Below are 12612 nucleotides of genomic sequence, written 5' to 3' on the forward strand. Positions count from 1 at the left end.
GAGCCTGGTTTTGGCCTAGTCATGGGTTCAAATCTCCCCGGTGCCTTCTCGACCCACATAAGCACCTGGTATGTGTGTTGAGGGGGAGATTGTTGGGTGATGCAACATGCTCCCCTACCCACAGGTGGTTAATTATGTGGTGTTCCTTGTTCACTAATAGTCATGGTTTTTGGTGCAATGACAAATGGGCCCTACAATTGGTATCAGAGCCTAGTTTTGGCCTAGTCATGGGTTCAAATCTCCCCGATGCCTTCCTGACCTGGATAAGCACCTACTATGTGCGTCGAGGGGGAGATTGTTGGGTGATGCGACGTGCTCCCCTGCCCACAGGTGGTTAATTATGTTGTGTTCCATGTTCACTTACAGTCATGGCTTTTGGTGCAACGACAAATGGGCCCTATAAACCCTAATGCCTGAAATCCTCTCTTTCTGATAAGTAGACAATATCACTCTCCCAAAAGCTTCAGCCATGATGATGAAGAGAGAAGAAGATAAAGGATCACCTTGATGAATACCCCTAGAGATTTCAAATAATCCTTCAAGCGTAACCTTAATTAAAATTAATATTTTTGGTCTGGATATGAATTTGAAGATTAGATTAATCCATTGATGAGAGAAACCAAAGGCTTCAAGAACCTTGCACAAAAATCTCCAATCAACCATATCATAAGCTTTTTGGATGTCAAGTTTCATAAACATACAAGGGTCTTTACGTTTGGCGGCTGAATGAATTGTTTCTTGAATAGTAATAATGTCGTCAAAAATGGATCTCCCAGGAACAAATCCATATTGTTCTTCAGAGATTATCTTAGGTAAGAGACCTTAAAGCCTATTTTCTAAGATCTTGGAAAAGATTTTATAAATCATATTGCATAAAGTAATAGGCTTGAAATCTCTAGCTGATTCAGGCTCATTGTTCTTAGGAATAAGAGTGATAAAGGAGAAATTAATCTCAGATAATAGAGCTCCTCCATTCCTAAAGGCTTGGATAGCCTTTCATAGGTTAGTCTCGATTATATCCCAGCACTTTTGGAAGAAAAAAAAAGGCCTAGAAACCATCAAGTCCAGGAGATTTATCAGGATTCATGTTGAATACAACTGATTTGACTTCTTCCAAAGTGATAGGACAATTTAAAAGCTTGTTATCCTTCATAGAGATTAATTCAGGAATAAATTTAGGAATCTTATCTTGAGCCTCTTTATTAGATCCGTCATAATTATTTAGGATATTCTTGAAATGATTTACGAAGGAATCAACAATATTGTTTGGCTTTTCAACCGGAACACCCAAATGATTTTTGATGCTAGAAAATCTCTTCTTTGGATAAAATAGTCTCTTGCTTGGCTAATAATTCTTTTTCCAGCAAGTAGCTTTCTTTGTTCATACCAAAATCAATGATATCTGAGTTTAGGTTCCTTAATTGATTTTCTATCTCTATTTTTTCTTTGAAAATATTATTAAAGTTCTCTTTGTTCCATTTAAGGATATGCTCTTTTAATAATTTTAACTTGGACACAAAGACAAACATCTTCGAGCCCTCAACTTTGTCTTGCTCCCACCAAACTTTGATGTTTTCAATAAAGGTAGGGTTTAGGAACCACATTTTTTTGCATTTGAATGGGTTCCTAGCTAGTTTAAGAGGTTTAGATAGTTCAACACGAACCAGAAAATGATCCGACCTAGCGATCGAAAGAATAGAGAAATGAAAACTGAGATTACTATTGCCTAGATCACCTATGATGAAGAACCTATCCAGTTTCTCTTCTATATATGCAAAGTTTTTCCTCCTGTTATTCCAAGTGAAACTCCCATTGCTAATGGGAACGTCAATCATATCATGAAGCCTAACCCAATTTTTGAATTCTAGTGAAGATTGAGAGAGATGCTGGATCCCACCAGTTTTCTTGGATAGATCTAAAATAGTATTAAAATCACCTCCTATCAAAAAGGACTTGTCTTTAAAAGTGCGAATGAAGTTACTAATTTCAGCCCATACCATTTTTTTATCCATGAAACTGGTGGGACCATAAACATTGATAAGTATAAATTGCAAATCTGACTTAAGGCTCTTAACACTAGAAATAATCCAATTAGGACTATGATAAAGACAACAAAGATAAACCTTCCTAGAATTCCAAAAGACTCCTAAACCACCCGACGCTCCCGCAGATTCTTGAAAGAAAGAGCCTCGTATTCCTAGCATTTTTCCTAATTGAATTGCTTCATCCTTAGTTTAGTTTCTTGAACTATAACAATATCTAAATCAAAAGATTTGAGATTATGTTTAACAAACCTTTTCTTGTTAGGGGCATTTAATCCCCTAGCATTCCATGTTGTAATCTTCATACTTCTTTGGGAAGGCACTTCCCTTTCCCAACATTTAATAGTTGATCAATTTTCTGTTGCTCTTTGTTGAGCCCTTCCACTTCTTTGAGGTCTTTCAAAGATCTTCTGCCTCTTTTGCCCTTAGCCTTGCCATAATTAGGGGAACTTAAACTTTCTTGATTTCACTGAATCCCAAGGTGCTCAGGAACTTTCTTTAAAATAGGCTCACTGGTCATCTTTTGTTCGACCTTCCCTTCTGAATCTTCAACTTCTAATTCCCTAATGATCTTTTTTATTATACTTGTCTGTTGATCTTCTTTAGTAACAATTCCTGTCATACTTACCACGTTGTTCCATTAGTTGTTGCCTTAGGACTTAGACCAATACTCTGCTCTTGTTTTCTAGCCTTATCCTTTGCCCATATACATATCAAATCTCTTCTAAGGTCTTCACAGGAGTAATTATTGCCCCCTAATTTGATGATTCTCTGAATCAGTTCAACCTTTTGAGATTCTATACTATTATGGATGTCCTCAAAACTGAATACCTGTACTAATTCTTCTACTAACTGATTGAGATTCTCATCACTTATGCTCCAATGGTTTACTTTTGTCTCCAAATTGTCTTCTTTGTTTAAAAATTCTTGAACCTTTTTGGTCAACGAACTTTGAACCTTGCAATCCTCCCTTTTATTGTAATTCTCTATTGGGGTAAAAGGAGAACTTCTAATATCTGAGGGAGTTTGCCAAAATTTAGAAGAAGTATTGAAATGTACTTTACTCAGAGTAGTTTCTAACGATTTATTACAAAATTAAGTTTTATTTTACTTAAAGTAAACACCTATTGGCTCATCAGTGCAAGCACAAAAGCTTGTGACTACTAGTTTAATTTGTTTAAAAGATTATATTTAAAACAATAATTTTATTATTGAGCACTTACAAGACAAAAGTGTGCAACTATTAGTTACTAGTACTCACATGCTTTTGTACATGCAATGAGTGCGTTGATAAGAGATGAGATTTAAGAGAAAAGTGTAGAATGAACATTAAATAATGTAAATATAAGTTTTTAAAAAATGAAAATACAAAAATAAAAAAGTTGAAGATTAAAACATATATAAATATATATATATATATATATATATATATATATATATATATTTAAAAAAATTGAATATTGTTTAAGAAAAATGTTCAATAATTTCAAGATTTTACAATTTAATTCAATTTATGAAATATGAAAAAATAATCATTTAAAAAAACCTCATCAAAAAATCTATTACGAAAAATTAATAAGAGAACTATTTAAAAATAATATGAAAAAATAACGACGTCTCTAACAAATATTCTATTGACTAAATAAATTATGGAAACCTAAAAAATAATATTTAAAGAAAAAACTAAACTAATATAAAAGATAATTTAAATACTAAAACCTAAATCAAATTAAAAAATCAAAAGTTAAATAAATAGAGAAACATAAGCTAAAATGTGGAGATCACAAATAATTATTTTTTAAATAAATAAGAAAAGAAAAACAATAGTTAAAAGTGGATATTTAAAATATAAACTTATGTGAACAAATTAGATTATTAATAGTTTTCAATTTAAATAACATAATATTTACTAAAATATTTTAAATAGATTAATTAATATTATTTATTTAAATTAAATTTATCAAATATGAAAAAAAAAATCATTTAAAAAAATCTATTATAAAAAATTAATAAGAGAACTATTAAAAAATAATATGAAAAAATAACGACGTCTCTAACAAATATTCTATTGACTAAATAAATTATAGAAACGTAAAAAATAATATTTAAAGAAAAAACTAAACTAATATAAAAGATAATTTAAATACTAAAACCTAAATCAAATTAAAAAATCAAAAGTTAAATAAATAGAGAAACATAAGCTAAAATGTGGAGATCACAAATAATTATTTTTTAAATAAATAAGAAAAGAAAAACAATAGTTAAAAGTGGATATTTAAAATATAAACTTATGTGAACAAATTAGATTATTAATAGTTTTCAATTTAAATAACATAATATTTACTAAAATATTTTAAATAGATTAATTTATATTATTTATTTAAATTAAATGTATCAAATATAAAAAAAAATCATTTAAAAAAATCTATTATAAAAAATTAATAAAAAAATTTTAAAAAAAAAAAAAAATGTCTAGCAAATATTCTATTCACTATATAAATTATAGAAACCAAAAAATAATATTTAAAGAAAAAGAAAACTAATATAAAAAATAATTTAAAAATTAAAATCCAAATCAATTTTAAATATCAAAAGTATTAATAATTTTCAATTTAAATAACATAATATTCACTAAAATCTTTTAAATAGATCAATAAATATTATTTATTTAAATTCAATTTATCAAATCTAAAAAAAATTAAATTTAAAAAACCTATCAAAAAATCTATTAGGAAAAATTAATAAGAGAAATGCAAGAAACTTAAATAATATTTAAAAAATAAATTAAACTAATATTTTAAAAAAAATTAATAAATATATATATATATATATATATATATATATATATATATATTTAAAAAAATTGAATATTGTTTAAGAAAAATGTTCAATAATTTCAAGATTTTACAATTTAATTCAATTTATGAAATATGAAAAAATAATCATTTAAAAAAACCTCATCAAAAAATCTATTACGAAAAATTAATAAGAGAACTATTTAAAAATAATATGAAAAAATAACGACGTCTCTAACAAATATTCTATTGACTAAATAAATTATGGAAACCTAAAAAATAATATTTAAAGAAAAAACTAAACTAATATAAAAGATAATTTAAATACTAAAACCTAAATCAAATTAAAAAATCAAAAGTTAAATAAATAGAGAAACATAAGCTAAAATGTGGAGATCACAAATAATTATTTTTTAAATAAATAAGAAAAGAAAAACAATAGTTAAAAGTGGATATTTAAAATATAAACTTATGTGAACAAATTAGATTATTAATAGTTTTCAATTTAAATAACATAATATTTACTAAAATATTTTAAATAGATTAATTAATATTATTTATTTAAATTAAATTTATCAAATATGAAAAAAAAAATCATTTAAAAAAATCTATTATAAAAAATTAATAAGAGAACTATTAAAAAATAATATGAAAAAATAACGACGTCTCTAACAAATATTCTATTGACTAAATAAATTATAGAAACGTAAAAAATAATATTTAAAGAAAAAACTAAACTAATATAAAAGATAATTTAAATACTAAAACCTAAATCAAATTAAAAAATCAAAAGTTAAATAAATAGAGAAACATAAGCTAAAATGTGGAGATCACAAATAATTATTTTTTAAATAAATAAGAAAAGAAAAACAATAGTTAAAAGTGGATATTTAAAATATAAACTTATGTGAACAAATTAGATTATTAATAGTTTTCAATTTAAATAACATAATATTTACTAAAATATTTTAAATAGATTAATTTATATTATTTATTTAAATTAAATGTATCAAATATAAAAAAAAATCATTTAAAAAAATCTATTATAAAAAATTAATAAAAAAATTTTTAAAAAAAAAAAAATGTCTAGCAAATATTCTATTCACTATATAAATTATAGAAACCAAAAAATAATATTTAAAGAAAAAGAAAACTAATATAAAAAATAATTTAAAAATTAAAATCCAAATCAATTTTAAATATCAAAAGTATTAATAATTTTCAATTTAAATAACATAATATTCACTAAAATCTTTTAAATAGATCAATAAATATTATTTATTTAAATTCAATTTATCAAATCTAAAAAAAATTAAATTTAAAAAACCTATCAAAAAATCTATTAGGAAAAATTAATAAGAGAAATGCAAGAAACTTAAATAATATTTAAAAAATAAATTAAACTAATATTTTAAAAAAAATTAATAATTATTGTTATTTGTTGTAATTAACATTTTTTGTGTGTTAAGTGAATTCGAACAAAAGACCTCCCATGTGAGAAGCTCACGAGTTACCATTGTGTTGTAGGCTCTTGCCTATGAAGATCACAAGTATTTACTTTTTAAATAAATAAGAAAAAAATGTTGAAAGTGGAGATTTAAAATATAATGTTATGTGAACAAATTAGATTATTAATAATTTTCTATTTAAACAATATAATATTTACTAAATTTTTTAAAATAAATTAATAAATATTATTTATTTAAATTCAATTCATCAATTATGAAAAAACATAAATTCTATTATGAAAAATTAATAACCAAAATTTAAAAAAAAAATGAAAAATAGCAACCTACAACAAATATTGTCCTAACTGAGAACATTGCCCTAAAACTCTTGGTCTTAAATCTACTAAAGAAGGCCACCAATTGCGTTCTCTGTTATCTGGGTTTGAGATCTGGCTACCTATATTTCGCCGTATAGGGAAATAAAACTAACGAAGGGGGTGTACAGGTACGATAACTTTTTCTCGGCTTTGAGTCCCCAAGGCGACTAATTTTCAATCCACACCTGTTTGTTCTTATAAAACCCAAAAATGATGGAATGCTCTGTAGAATTAGTTTGTCAAGTAGTCGAACGAATTGCTAATTGGACCAAATCCTATACTTTTACCTTTGTTGGCGTTTTTGTTCTGCCAATTTTTCAGATTTGATAGGATATATGCCGGCGTCTGTGTACAGCTTTTAGGTTCCCAGATCAAACAAATGGATTAGCAAATACAGTACCAGAGCCACAACGAATCAATAAACAGCCGAAAATTCCATAAAGCCATGCGGTACCCTGTATTTGTTAAGTAAGTAGACAAATTGAGGACCCTTGAATTAGACACAAAGGCAAGAATTTAATAGGTTTATGAATTTTGGCCATATTCACTGGAAAATAGAACATTAATCATTTATTATTCATTGCAGCAGCATTTTTAAGACTTTGTCCCACACACATACGGTGTTTTATCCTCCGCGTCTGGTTGTGTTGCAATATCTTTAACATCTTGTTCCCCAGTAGTGACTTGGCAGGTCAAATAGGTCTTATGACATTTTAAAGTAATGGGCTTTAGATTGCAATAGGGCAGGGAGAACTTTACTTTTGTAAATTAAATGGTTTATTTGCAGAACTGTATAAATGCGTTACAAGTTTCAGAGTAAAGCGAGTCCTTGTAGATTTATGGATTTGAAAGTGTAAATAATTTGACGGAGGCTCATCATACTCAAAACTCGATTACCTTTGAGTCCAATGGATGTAAAATAATGATGAGCTCGCCTGAATTCATAAAGTATATATATATATATATATATATATATATATATATATATATATATATATAGGATAGAATAATCAATGTACGGATCGTTTTGTATGAGTAAGAGTTTGCTTCTGGTTACTAGAAATAGATTTAGAAGAGAAAAAAATGTAAGGTATTGAAAAACAATTTAGCAATAGCATACAGAGGTAGGAAGCCAGTAATCTGGTTTGAGAATCTTTTCCAGTTTAAAATTATGTCTTATTGCTTGATTTGGAAGAAATCGTAAGACATACTATTGACTAAAAATATTACGCTCGTAAGTTGTTATGGGAATCCGTCCCATACGGTGTATATAGCCCGATTTAGATAATATGCTGAGTATGCATAACTATTGAGCCGATCTGACAACATTTGTAAATTTTATTTGCAAATTTAAGTAAAGTCAATTTTTAAGAATGTGGAAATTGGGGAGTTGAATGTTTGAATTTAGTTTCTTTTTATTTTCAGTGAATTTACTTGTTGAACATCAATTGTAATAGTTCACACCAAATCTTCTGATTTATAAGCTGATTTAACTTAGAAAAGGTGGGGCGGGGATGTATAAGTGGGGAATGTATTAGTGTAATATAGCAATCAATGGAGGGGAATTTAATTTTTTATTTTAAGGCCATGGTTCCCTTTGAGTAGGATACTGAAATTCGCAGCTTGCTTTTCTGAGAATACAGGAACTTTCTACAAAGAGGTTGTCCATGGATTTTATAGGAGCTGCTAAATGTAAAAGGTTTAGCATAAGAACTGCAATACTGCATCCCAACAATATACTTATAAAATGTAAAAAGTTCCCTCCAAGAAACAAATCTAAACTCAGTGGATGCTCTCTAATGACACCATATGAATAAAAAGCTTCCAAGCTGATGAGGACATCTATACCCCGAAACAGAGAGCCCCAGAAATTTTGAGAGCCAAAACCTAGGGCTTCTTTATTTGCAAGGATAAGATTTCAGCATAGGTATATACCATAACATGTTTTTCGTCGTATCGGGGGACATGTTAATCCATGATAACAGATCTTGGGGCCCCCTGCGTGGGTCTGCTTTCTAAGTTTGTATATTTTTAAATCTGCCTACGATTTAATATGGTCTCCATTAGACTGTTTGGTGAGCGAGGTGTTTGGCCATTATATTATTGCGTTTAATACCCTTAAATGATGGTCTCTTTAAGTAAGAGGATGGATATTATTATACAATTTTTAGTAATTAAAACAAAATAGTTCTTATGATTTCTTGTTATGCATTTATTTTACTAGTTTGATAGAAAGTTCTCGTAACTTACCTGGTATCTTCAAGCTGGATGATTGCTAATCTAATATCGCTTTGTTTCACAGGCATGGAAGAAACTTCTGCAATTTTTTTTCTGCAGTCTAGGTGGAACCGCTATAATTAATAGTTCTGACTTGAAGCATCTGGGAGAGTAAATAATAAAAAAAAGCCCCTTCATTGACATTCTGACATAAGTGAACAGATGGTAGAATGGACCATTTCCAAAAGTCCCATGACACGCTATCTTTTTCTCTATTTTTTTAATATTGAATATTGTTTATAAATATTCTCCTCATACAAGCATCAACATGAGACTAATACAAGCTGTTGTGAGCACTTAGAAGGCTATTAGAATAAGTTCTTTATGGACAGACATTCTAGAAACCATCAATGAATGGCTAAGACTCACTACTTAGAAATCTACTTAATTTGAAACTAGATCCGAGACCAAGAGTCATTTAGAATTCTAAGATAGATGACCCAATGAAGATTTTGGTCTACTTCTCTGCATCGAGAGCCCAGTGTTTTAACCAATAAAGCTTAATCCCTTGAACTTATCACGCATCCTTAATAAAACATAGTAATAAAAATAGCGTTCAAGGAAAAGGAATCACTGGAAGAGCTTTCCAAAAGAAAATTCTTGACAAAATTAAATAGTGTACAATAATTAATACTAGGCATGTGAATTCCTTGGTACACAAGTTCCTATGAATGATTATAAAGATTAAGTTTCTTTCATTGCTACCTGCTGGCTAATTGCCATTGGGGACTGTTGAAATGGATTACATTTTAAGGCTAGTTTGTAAGCATCAAAATGGTTTGTGTTACTCCAAATGTTCAAACTTTACTATATGCAGATTGATTCTTTTAGCAAGATAAGCAATGTTGACATTTTGGAAATCATTCAAATTATTTAGCTCAAGGGTGTTTCAATATATTGGAGAAAGCATCATTTGGATGAGTACAAGTGCATACAGAATTTGGTTAGCAAATGCGTCACTTCCATCAGCGAGGGATGTGTTGAGCAACGTCAACGTTGCTTTCCTTGCAAAAAGTGTCAGTCAGCAAGTATGAGTCAAAATTTTTGGAGTAATGCCAACCATTTATTGCATTGAAAAGTCTAATAACAGTGTTATCCACTTAATCATTTTTGCAATGGCCATGAAACGAACCACTATGGACAAGCAACATTGGGGCAGTGCTGCTTTAATTATTCCTCTAACAACGGAAGACCTACATTTTTTCTTGGGGTGCTTCAATGGCTTGAATGTATTGCCTTCATTTTACCTCCTCCGTCCTCTTGTAGGAGTCAGGACGACCACTTTTTTTCTTCTCCATCCTTTGCTTTCTATAGCTTGAACACTTTGCCCTTCTATCTCCATGGGGCAGCAACTTCTTAATCCTCCGTGTTTTCCTTCTTCACTTGTAAGTTTATGACCCACATCATGGCAGCTGGAATATGACTAGCACATAGTACTAGCACTAAAAATTCCAGGATAACAGAAGATAATATTACAATAGAAAAATGCAAAGATTAATTCAAAGAATGCTTTCAACGATCGGAAAAATAGAGTTTCATCCCCTGCACTAATTAGCAATGATGTGATAAGTTTTTTGAATGAGTCGTTCCAGAATGACTTAAAACCTGAATGATCTTACTATATTTACAATTGACATTATTTGTAAGGTACTGCATAAAATAGAAAAACATAACCTATCATCAGTGAAATGTATGGCAGCATATCATGATCTTATTTAACAGTTTGAATGGATGAGAGTGAATAGAATGCACACAATAAGCTTAGAAAAGTATTCAGCACTTGCTTGTGAAAATGGTGTGGGCTTACTGAACCAATTCTGTGCTTTTCCATTGTGCAAAATTGCAAATAGCACTGGTCATTCGAGGCCTTCAAATTCCATACCATTTTAATGGTTTATGCCGTTTAAGGTAGCTTTTCCATTCTGGAAAAAAGGGGCTTACAATCATCTTGAGGAAATAATGAAGGTGTGTTCTAAATAGGTTGTTGATGGCCAATTTGAGATAAACAATAGACAGGAGTGTTGATTGTTTATATAGTCTTATTCTAAAAATGTTATAAAATTTATAATTGAATGTGATCATTTATAATTATTTAGTATTCTGTATATGCAAGATATGAGGTGGAAAAATTTAAACTTGTTTTTGAGGAGATATCAAGAAAAAGTTTTCTAGTAGAAGTTTTTCTTTTAACCTCTTATCACCATGTGGTGTCCAATCAACATGAGGTAAATGTTGCATGCTTTTGTCAGAGCTGGAAACATGTCTCTCTCCATTGTAGTTACTTACAGCTGTATTATTACTGTTTTACTTTGTAGAATAGTAGAGTTGAGTAAGGCTCAGAATTTCAAAAAATTTAATAGAAAATGGGAAAGAGAAGTTTGAAAACCTTAGCGAGTAACATATGAAATAATTGTTGATTGTATTCACGAGGCATGCATGCCTAATTGTACAACTGTAAACGCACACCTGTGAATGAGATGCAGGTGAATTCCAGCGATGGTGTGCTTAAATTAATGGTTGTTGCACTGTGGGCGAGTACTTGAAGTTTCAAGGCTTTGAAAAACAAAAATGATTTGCATTTCTTCAAATGTTTTCATATTTGCCGGGCTAAGGGCTCTTGCAAGGTTAACATAGTTGTCATCTATTGTCTCATTTTTTGAATCCTACTTACAGATTGAGTAAATGTGATTAGCAACATGTAGTAATTTCAGGATTGTAAACGTGTCCCATCTTTGAACCATTCTCTCAATTTGATGTTTTGTTTCACGTTTACAATCACAATTGTCTTTAATATCTAAGAAAGATGGCAAGAATTATTTCAACAGATTAGTCCAGTGTGTTTAGAAGATTAGAGAACATGTTGCTTGTGATGCCATTTGTTTGGCTTGTAATTGCCTGCCTTACATAAACAAGGATGTGTGAAACACCTTTTATAAACAAGGACATGTGAAGTAATGACTAGCTCTTTTTTCCTTACAAAATGTCAAGACTTGAATTCTTTTTAAAAGGCTTGAATGCTTTTCCATTTTACTTGCATTGTAATGGTCATTAGTCAAAGACTTGAAAAATTACAGGTGTTCACATAAGAATGCTAAAAACTTTGTTTTTTTAATTGGTGGCATATACAGTGGCCCATTGTCAAGACTTTTTAGCTAACAATAAATTATAATCACATATGCTTTGACTACAATTGAAATTCCCTAAGAAAAATCAATTGACTTTCTCAAAAATGTTTCTCATTTTTAAACTTGCTTTAAATTAATGAGTCCTGTTAGTATATTGGTGCAGTAACCATTTGCTGCCATCCTCTCAAGACTCATACTATGCTGGTTATTTTAGTTCTTCACCTCCAAAATTTCTTGGCATTTTAACGGTTTTTCTATATTAGAAGCTCCTGATATGACTCAGATATTTTTCTGCTGCTTGTCATTCCTAGACAGTAATGGGAATTGAAAACTAGCTGAAAAAGAAAAAGAAATTATGATTTTGCTAATAATAAGATTAAATCAGTTCAATTCCTTAGGAAGGGACAACATGATCCACAAGGCAGTTGGTTTCCCACGTTTAAACTTTCAAGCACATAGACGATGCTGTAAATAGTAGTTGTCTTGGATTTGGATTGGACAAGGCCTTAAGACTAGTCAATGGTCTAAGTAGTTTTTAGACCTGTTTG

The 12612-nt window shown here is 29.4% G+C and overlaps 1 long non-coding RNA gene across 1 annotated transcript; it reads left to right on the top strand.

Annotated features, from left to right (window-relative positions):
- Window positions 1–6658: 6658 nt before the first annotated feature.
- On the top strand, window positions 6659–9337 carry LOC149563992 (uncharacterized). The gene is made up of 2 exons (XR_016363583.1): window positions 6659–6790; window positions 8965–9337. It is a non-coding gene; the product is annotated as an uncharacterized LOC149563992 (long non-coding RNA).
- The last annotated feature ends 3275 nt before the right edge of the window (window positions 9338–12612 follow it).

Source organism: Cupressus sempervirens, chromosome 4, assembly GCF_028749045.1.
Source record: "Cupressus sempervirens isolate cs-2001-9-10 chromosome 4, ASM2874904v1, whole genome shotgun sequence".
NCBI lineage: Eukaryota > Viridiplantae > Streptophyta > Pinopsida > Cupressales > Cupressaceae > Cupressus > Cupressus sempervirens.